We start from the raw sequence: 8,263 nt of genomic DNA on the forward strand, positions 1-8,263 counted from the left end.
AGGCCACGAATTTAGAAAGCTACAGTGATTTCCAACTACGCTATCCTATCTTAATAGTATTGTGCCATTGTTTGCACACTAATATTTTCACAAGCCCCAGTTCCTCAAGAAAACAATATTTCTCAGATGAGAGTATAGTTTCAGCGAACACTGATTTGCCGAGGATACAGTGTCACTGGGAAGTGCTGCCTTCTATAGGCAGTATTTTCAGCAATGACGTACAATCGTGGCACCTTTCCTCTGTGCAAAAGCATGCAAAATATGAGAATGGCCTGTTCAGAAGAGGCAGCAGGCAAATTCAAATCTTACCATCACTATTAACAGACCCTTTAAAACTTCATACAGGCTTCAGTTTGTTGTTTTGAGTCAAATGAGACGACAGGAAAATCAGAAAGGAATAATAGCACCAAGGTGCATCGTATCCCCTGAATCTCATGCTAGACACAGGAGCAAAATTAACGCGCTGGAGCCATCTTCTGACTGCATGGGACTGCGGCACCTCACAATGGGCGCGACGTTAATAAGTTAGGTGGCCAGGAGCTCACCAGACACGTCAGGTTTTTTATATCCTATCTCTTCTCCCTAATGACCTGCCTTAATCTGTACTACACTTTGGTGCTCTTCTGTCTCCTTCCCTCTTTCTGAAAAGAAAAAGAATGCAATTATTTGGATTTGGGTTTCAATTGTGACAGACTCTAAAAGAAAGAGCTGTCTGTGTCTACACGGTCAAAGAGATCCTGTGAGAGGAGGCAATTACCCAGAATTTCAGGCCCCAAATTTCACAAAGAACAAAATTGATATCTGCCCTTGGAAGAAGAGGGAGTCGATCTGAGTGACCCAGACTGAGAGATTTCTATAGTTAATCACTTAATGGAAGGGAAAAAAAATATTGAGGAAACAAGTCTTATTTTAGAGGATTCTTTCCACTCTACATTTATGCCTGATTTCAGATGTTTGAAAGCCATTAAAACGTATAAGCAGGAAAAAGCACAAAGAAGTAACTGGGTGAAACAAAAAGTTAAAAAGCACAACCCCTGCTCAGTTTCATACTCACATGGCCACAACTGTGGCTGCCTAACCTTTTGAAAATAAGCAAATTCAGTTTTCCCTAACATTCAGAGTAGATCCATACTGGCATAAATCCATACCCAGAGCAATGTTTACTTGAACCACTCTCCTTCTGATATACCTGTAAGAGTGTGAGCTCAGAGAAATACACACAAAGGTGCCCTTTAGGATCTTGTGACCCCAGCAATATATTCCTCTGTATGATTTCAAATATTTAATCAATTGCTCTGTGCACACAGCATCTGTAAAATGTTTTCCAGTAAATTTCTATGAAATGCAGTAAATGTCAACATTACAAAGAGTTTGCCATTAGACACTGATGAAAAATAGTCTCAAAGAAGTCTGCTTAAACATGTCTGCTCTCCCAAATAACAATACACTTTGAGTTTACAATAAAGGAAATTTGGAAATAATATTAAGATATTATACTTGCCACATAATATTTTATCTATTTTATATCAAAAGTTATTTTGTTGTTTCATTTGTATAACAAAAAACAAGTATTAGTATTCTATAAAACAAAGATATATTTAAAAATCAGTTCACAATGGCCCAGTTTCAAACATACACCAAAAACTGATGGAATTTCTACAACTGTCAGCTCTAAGAGTTCCTTCCTTTCTTCATTTCTTCATTTCTTGTCTTTTTTTTTTTTTTCATTTCTTGTCTTTACTTGATATTTTACAAAGCAGTTTTAGTGCTACAGAAAAAAAAATACAACTTTTAATATTAGGATTTTAGATTTTAGAGTATTTTTTTAAAGAAAATTTTTAGCTTTCTCCGGTTAGTTTTGTTAATATGAAAAAATATATATTATATATATATATAATATATATATATATATATCGGAGAAGGCAATGTTAAGTGGGACAGGGATTTTAAAATAATGGTGTAAAAGTTCCCTGATGGCTGGGCTTCGCTGGTGGCTCAGACAGTAAAGAATCTGACTATGATGCAAAAGTCCTGGTTTCTATTCCTGGGTTGGGAAGATGCCCTGGAGGAGGGCATGGCAACCCACTCTAGTATTTTTGTCTGGAGAATTCCCATGGACAGAGGAGCCTGGTGGGCTACAGTCCATGTGGTGTCAAAGAGTTGGACATGACTGAGCAACTAAGAACAGCACAAAGGGCTAGATTTAATGTTAATTTACTTTGTCAGAATTTTTTAATGATTCCCTATTCATTGTAGTTCACTTCAGGAGTGCAAAATAATGCCCAGAAAAAGTTTTCCAGTACTGGTGGCTGTGAGTGATTTTTTTTATATCCTAATTTTTTTATATCCTTCATGAAAGTTTGAAGTTTGTTCAAATAGATTGATGAAGAAACAGGCAAGAATATGATACTGCATCATTAATAAAAGAAGAGTGAACTGTTATGTTTGAGGAAATAAAAAAGACTGAAAGTTAATTAACAAACTGAGTGGAAAAAATAACATCCTCTAAAATTTTATAGAATGTAAATTTATAACCATCTGGCCATAAATTGCTGATGTTGATGAGTAGCAAGTGAAGTTTGTGTGCACATTCTGGCCCGAGTATCTTTGGAGGGGTGAACTTGGTGTGACTTTTTGTTTATTTGCCCTGGCCTCGATTTTTTTTTTTTTTTTTTTTGAAAAATTACATGACCTGCTCTGTGAAAGAAGCCGTTGTGTTACAATGTGAAATCTGTTACAAATATTTACCATTGGGGAATGCAGGAGCATGGATAAGTGCCAGCCAGACTGACTATAAAATTCACTGCACATTTTGGAACTAGTCACTCAGATCACACTGGGCTAAAATTCCTTTTTCTAATGAGATCATGCTGCCACATATTATTGGCCTTTTGTGCCATCAAATTATGAATTCCATACTTTTCCCTAGATAAAATATTTACTTTTAAACATCTGGATGAGGGCCTGCATCCTTTAACAACCACTGCTCATCTGATGGAGACACACAGATATTTTAAAAGGTGACTCTCCCTTTGGAAAAAAAAAATATTCAATAGACGGTACTTTAACTGAGATTTCAGATGCACTGCACAACTGGAATCACCCTGCTTAGCTTAGAAGAGGTTGTGCCGCCTAGTTTTTTAAAAAGGAAAATTCTGGTTTTGCTGTTGAACCAAAGCATTCATATCCATTTCCTCTGCCTACTCTCGCTTCATTGCAAGGGAGAGCCAACAAGTACCCTGATTTGTGGTTTTGGCTTCATATTCTTTCCCATACCTGCCACACAAACTTCTAACAGTAGGAAACATTCTCCTTCCTTGAGTAGATATAATACTGCTTTTATACAAAGCCATGGATCTTTTTTTTTTTCCCTGTTCTCTTTGCCAATTTAGCTTCCTATTTGTATCTATGGGATGATGTGGCTTAATTTCTCAGTCTTTGATGTCCACTAACTTCTTACTTACTGCTAAATTTGGGCTTTGTGGACATCTTCCCAAGCACATTGATATGCAACCAACCTAATGGTGCTCGGTACAGGAAGCCCTAATCTTGACTAACTGACAAGATTTAAATTGAGGAGACATCTTCTGCTGATTAGCTCCCACACCCACAATTATCCAACTGGGGTGTCAAGCAAGGTTTAACATCTCCACTGATTCTGGTCTCAGGAGAAATCTGGGAGGAAATGCAATCGCTTTTAATAACTGCTGCCTTCTGAACATGCAGACTCCCCAGCTGCACAATTTCCAGCCATTCAAGCTCCCTTCAAAATTAACCTTTCCAGCGAAAATATAATTTCACACAAAATGAACCACCAAGTGATTTTCAGCATAATTTATTCAAATTGCTGAACTCAGAATGGCAGAGCAATCTACAGTCCGAACAGACCCATGAATCAAGAAATAAAAAAGTTTATGTACCCAACTGTCTCCTGGCAAATATGGGACTAATTTTAAACATTCCCAGAATTCTTTGTGGATGCTACACTCGAGCACCTGCTTCTCATTAAAATTCAATTGATCTGAATTTTTTGCAAATAAGATTTGATTGCTTTCCATATCATAAAACAGCATAGGCTATATTGCTCTGAATCACCTATTGTGTAACATATGTGTCCAGTTCATCTGTGTTACTTCAGTTTATGGCTGAGACCCACAGTTTTCCTTTTTGTAAGTTTATAGTAAGATTCTATAGATTTCCTCTTCGATCATTTAATGACTGGAACATTTGGCTGAGCCAAACGCCTTGATTCACTACAGGTCTTTTGGCTTTAAGAAAAACAATTCCCTGATTAAAAATGTGGTATACATCCTGTTACAAATCACACTACAGTTTCACACATTCTAAGTATGATGGCTGAATCATATATTCTAGAAGTTAATGACTTTTTAAAAATACATTTTTAAGTATTTATCAAAGTTGAAGATGGCAGAGCTGTGGAATAGAGCATATTAATTCTTTTGCTCCAGGCAGGTATTAGGCACTTCTGAAATCTCATATAGAGTCTCAGTAAGGCAATGTGTTATTCCTTTCCACTGCTCTGGGAGCGTATCTGTCCTTCAGTCTAGTGAGAGCACACCCCCTGTTGTCATCAGGAAATCACTTCCGTTCTCTGCGAGTCTCTTCCATGGCTCTTTTATAGGTGAGACAAGCTAATAAGTGGCAATTTGCTAGCTGAGGCTCCTGGAAGTTTAAGAAACCTGGACTGGTGTCTCTATGCGTTTCCTGTCAGGCTGATAACAGTGTTACAACATCTTATGTTTAATCCACTTGGTACCTAAGTTTAAGTTGAAATGCTTAGTAAGGAAATCATTTTTCCAGCTGATTCAATATCCAATTTTCATAGTGGGCTGAAGCAAAAACACAGTGGATTTGCTACTAATATCAACCCACAAAATATGAAATGAAAATAACCCTTTGAAGGGTTATTTTCAAACCCAATTTGAAGTTTATTGAAGTACACTAACATGCATACAACTAAAGATATCCAGTGTCTACAGTCAGAGTAGCTAGATATTGATTATGCACCTTTTACCATGAAAGAAAACAATTCTAATGTAACTGAATCACTTGTCTTTCTGCCAAATCTGTCATTTTACTTTGGGACAAGTAGCTATGATTTCTTAATTTTTTTGTTTCTGTTTGTTTTTTTATCTGGTTGCTAAAAGTAAACAAAAATAAAGATGGCATTAGTGTGTTTTAAATTTGGCTTCTAAACTCGTTACTGTGAGAGGGTTAGAGAACTATGGCAAGAGAAGGAACAGACACATACAAGTAACCCATAGGAGACATACCTCAATCTTTTTCTTTAAGTTTTGAATACCTCTGCAGGTAGGAATCCAGACTAGAATGAGAAACAGCACACACCTCTGAAAAGTGAGTGGTAGGCTGGTCAGCGCAAGTGGAAGAGGGCTTCCTAGTGCTAACGTATGCCGCATTCAGAGGCGGCTTTCTCCTACAGTGTTTCCTGCTTTTACTTCCAGCAGTTATGTTCATTCGGTGATGAAAGGCCTGCCTTGAATTGGAGTAAGCACAGAAACAGGTGTAGGCCCTAAGGATCCATTAATTACCTTAAGCAGCAGGGGCTGCTGAGCACCAAATCCCAGGACTGAGCAATGGGAGGAGCGTTTTAATTTACAAGGCAGAACATAGCTTGGGGGAGGGGGAGAAAATAGATCTCTCAACCTCACTTCAACAGGACAGCAAACAGCTTATAGGTGCCAGAAAAAAAGAAGAAAACAACAAGTATGGATGCTGACTGTGTGAGACCAGACAAGTAGAACAGGCCATGGGAACAGCAGGAGGAGACACCAGGACCTTGAGTCAGGAACCTGATGTTAAAGGGGGCCCCATTTGGCGTTCCATTAAAGCAGAAAGAGAATTACAGCTTCCTAAGGCATCTTTGAGTTAATAATAGTCAAAATGAATAAACATCATTATAGTTAAGGAAAAATGTGGAATGATTTAATGGAGATTTGAAAATAGATTCAATGTACATTCTAAAGTAGCTACCTCTCTAGAGCCAAAATATGAGAACCAAATATTTCCTTCCAACAGGAAGAACATTCATTAAATCCTCAACTGCTTATCGAAAAGATACTATGTGGAGATTACTGTATTTGATATAGAGGGTTATTTGAATCAAATAGGATCCTATCCCTGAGAGAATCTGCTTCAAGCAGGTGAGTTAAGATATGCATGAGCTAAGATGGGCAGTCAGCAGAATTTTTATACTATTACTAGAAAGAGTGAAGTCTGAAAGGTGCATCAAAGAGCCATTGGAGTTCAGAGGGGAGACACAAACACACACACACACACACACACAAACACACACAGCCATACGAACACACTCTCTTGATGGCTGACTGCAGCAGACTGTGTAGAAAGGCTCACATTCTAAGTAGGCATTCCTTTGGTTTAACTAGCAGGGAGGACAGTCTTGGATGGAGAAAGCGGTAAAGTCTAGTTTGGCCATTAGAGCTGGGACTTGGGTTAATCAAATGCATGCCCTTGAAAATGAGTACCACCTTAAAAGCCTTTGTCCTTAGCATCTCACTTGCCTTATTCATATACTTTAAGTGGTCTGTCTCTTGCCAAACTTCACATATTGTTCTATATGAAAATAATGGTCCATCTGATTTAAACCTTGTACTTTTTCTTTAAAAACTTATGTCATTCCCCCAATACAAAGCTAACACATGTGGCAATGTTGAGCTGCTCTAGTGGAAAGAGAAGTGGGTGCTGGAGTCCAGCACCACCAGATAAGTCACTTGTCCTATTCTCCATTCACTTACACACCGTGTCTCCTCATTCCTCACCCTACCCAGACCAATGGCCAAAGAACTTGAAGAAGCATCTGGGAATAACTCTGCATATTTTCATTAATTTATTCAACAAAATTTGAGCATCTAGAATGTCCCAGGAAATGTGCTATGAGGTAATAACAGAATGCTGGCTACAGGAGACAGAGGTCCTATCTCAAGGTGCTTACAGTCAAGCTACAAATAAAGACCATATAAGGTCATGGTGAAAATGGAGGCAGCAATGAAGGGCCCGAATAAGAGAGAATTTGAATACGAAGTTGGTGTGGTTTTTTTTTTTTTGGTGTGGTTTTGCTTAATGTCACTGTACTTCTGTTTTTTTTTGTTTTTTTTTTTAAATAGGGGCATGATGGGCTCAAACTACCACTTAGGTAGGAGTGTAATCTAGCACAACCACTTAAAGTAGGAGTGTGCAGTCAGTTCAGTTCAGTCGCTCAGTTGTGTCCCACTCTTTGCAACCCCATGGACTGAAGCACACCAGGCCTCCCTGTCCATCACCAACTCCCGGAGTTTACTCAAACTCATGTCCATTGAGTCGGTGATGCCATCCAACCATCTCAGCTGTAGTCCCATTCTCCTCCTGCGGTCAATCTTTCCCAACATCAGGGTCTTTTCAAATGAGTCAGTTCTTTGCATCAGGTGGCCAAAGTATTGGAGTTTCAGCTTCAGCATCAGTCCTTCCAAAGAATATTCAGGACTGATTTCCATTAGGATGGACTGGTTGGATCTCCTTGCTGTCCAAGGGACTCTCAAGAGTCTTCTCCAACACCACAGTTCAAATGCATCAGTCTTCAGCACTCAGCTTTCTTTATAGTCCAGCTCTCACATCTATACATGACCACTGGAAAAACCATAGTTTTTACTAGACAGACCATTTTTGGTAAAGTAATGTCTCTGCTTTTTAATATGCTGTCTAGGTTGTTCATAACTTTCCTTCCAAGGAGCAAGTGTCTTTTAATTTCATGGCTGCAGTCACCATCTGCAGTGATTCTGGAGCCACAAAAAATAAAGTCTGACACTGTTTCCCCATCTATTTGCCAAGAAGTGATGGGACCAGATGCCATGATCTTCGTTTTCTGAATGTTGAGCTTTAAGCCAACTTTTTCACTCTCCTCTTTCACTTTCATCAAGAGGCTCTTTTGTTCTTTTTCGCTTTCTGCTATTGGGTGGTGTCATCTGCACATCTGAGGTTATTGATATTTCTCCCGGCAATCTTGATTCCTGCTTGTGCTTCATCCAGCCCAGCGTTTCTCATGATGTACTCTGCATAGAAGTTAAATAAGCAGGGTGACAATATATAGACTTGATGTACTCCTTTCCCTATTAGGATCCAGTCTGTTGTTCCATGTCCAGTTCTAACTGTTGCTTCCTGACCTGCATACAGATTTCTCAAGAGGCAGGTCAGGTGGTCTGGTATTCCCATCTCTTTCAGAATTTTCCAC

General features: G+C 38.7%; 1 long non-coding RNA gene across 6 annotated transcripts in view; it reads right to left on the reverse strand.

Annotated features, from left to right (window-relative positions):
- LOC147374287 (uncharacterized) overlaps positions 1-5,519 on the reverse strand; it is a 272,383-nt gene extending 266,864 nt beyond the window's left edge. For 2 of the 6 annotated variants that reach the window (XR_015163235.1, XR_015163234.1), the window contains exon 1: positions 5,295-5,518. This is a non-coding gene — a long non-coding RNA (uncharacterized LOC147374287). Of the gene's footprint in view, positions 1-5,294 lie in introns of all 6 variants that reach the window. The other 4 variants (XR_015163233.1, XR_015163231.1, XR_015163236.1 and 1 more) reach the window with 4 other exon arrangements.
- Positions 5,520-8,263: the final 2,744 nt, after the last annotated feature.

This window comes from Bos grunniens, chromosome 4, assembly GCF_055505025.1.
Source record: "Bos grunniens cultivar Pamir isolate PY7600 chromosome 4, Bosgru_T2T1.0, whole genome shotgun sequence".
Lineage (NCBI taxonomy): Eukaryota > Metazoa > Chordata > Mammalia > Artiodactyla > Bovidae > Bos > Bos grunniens.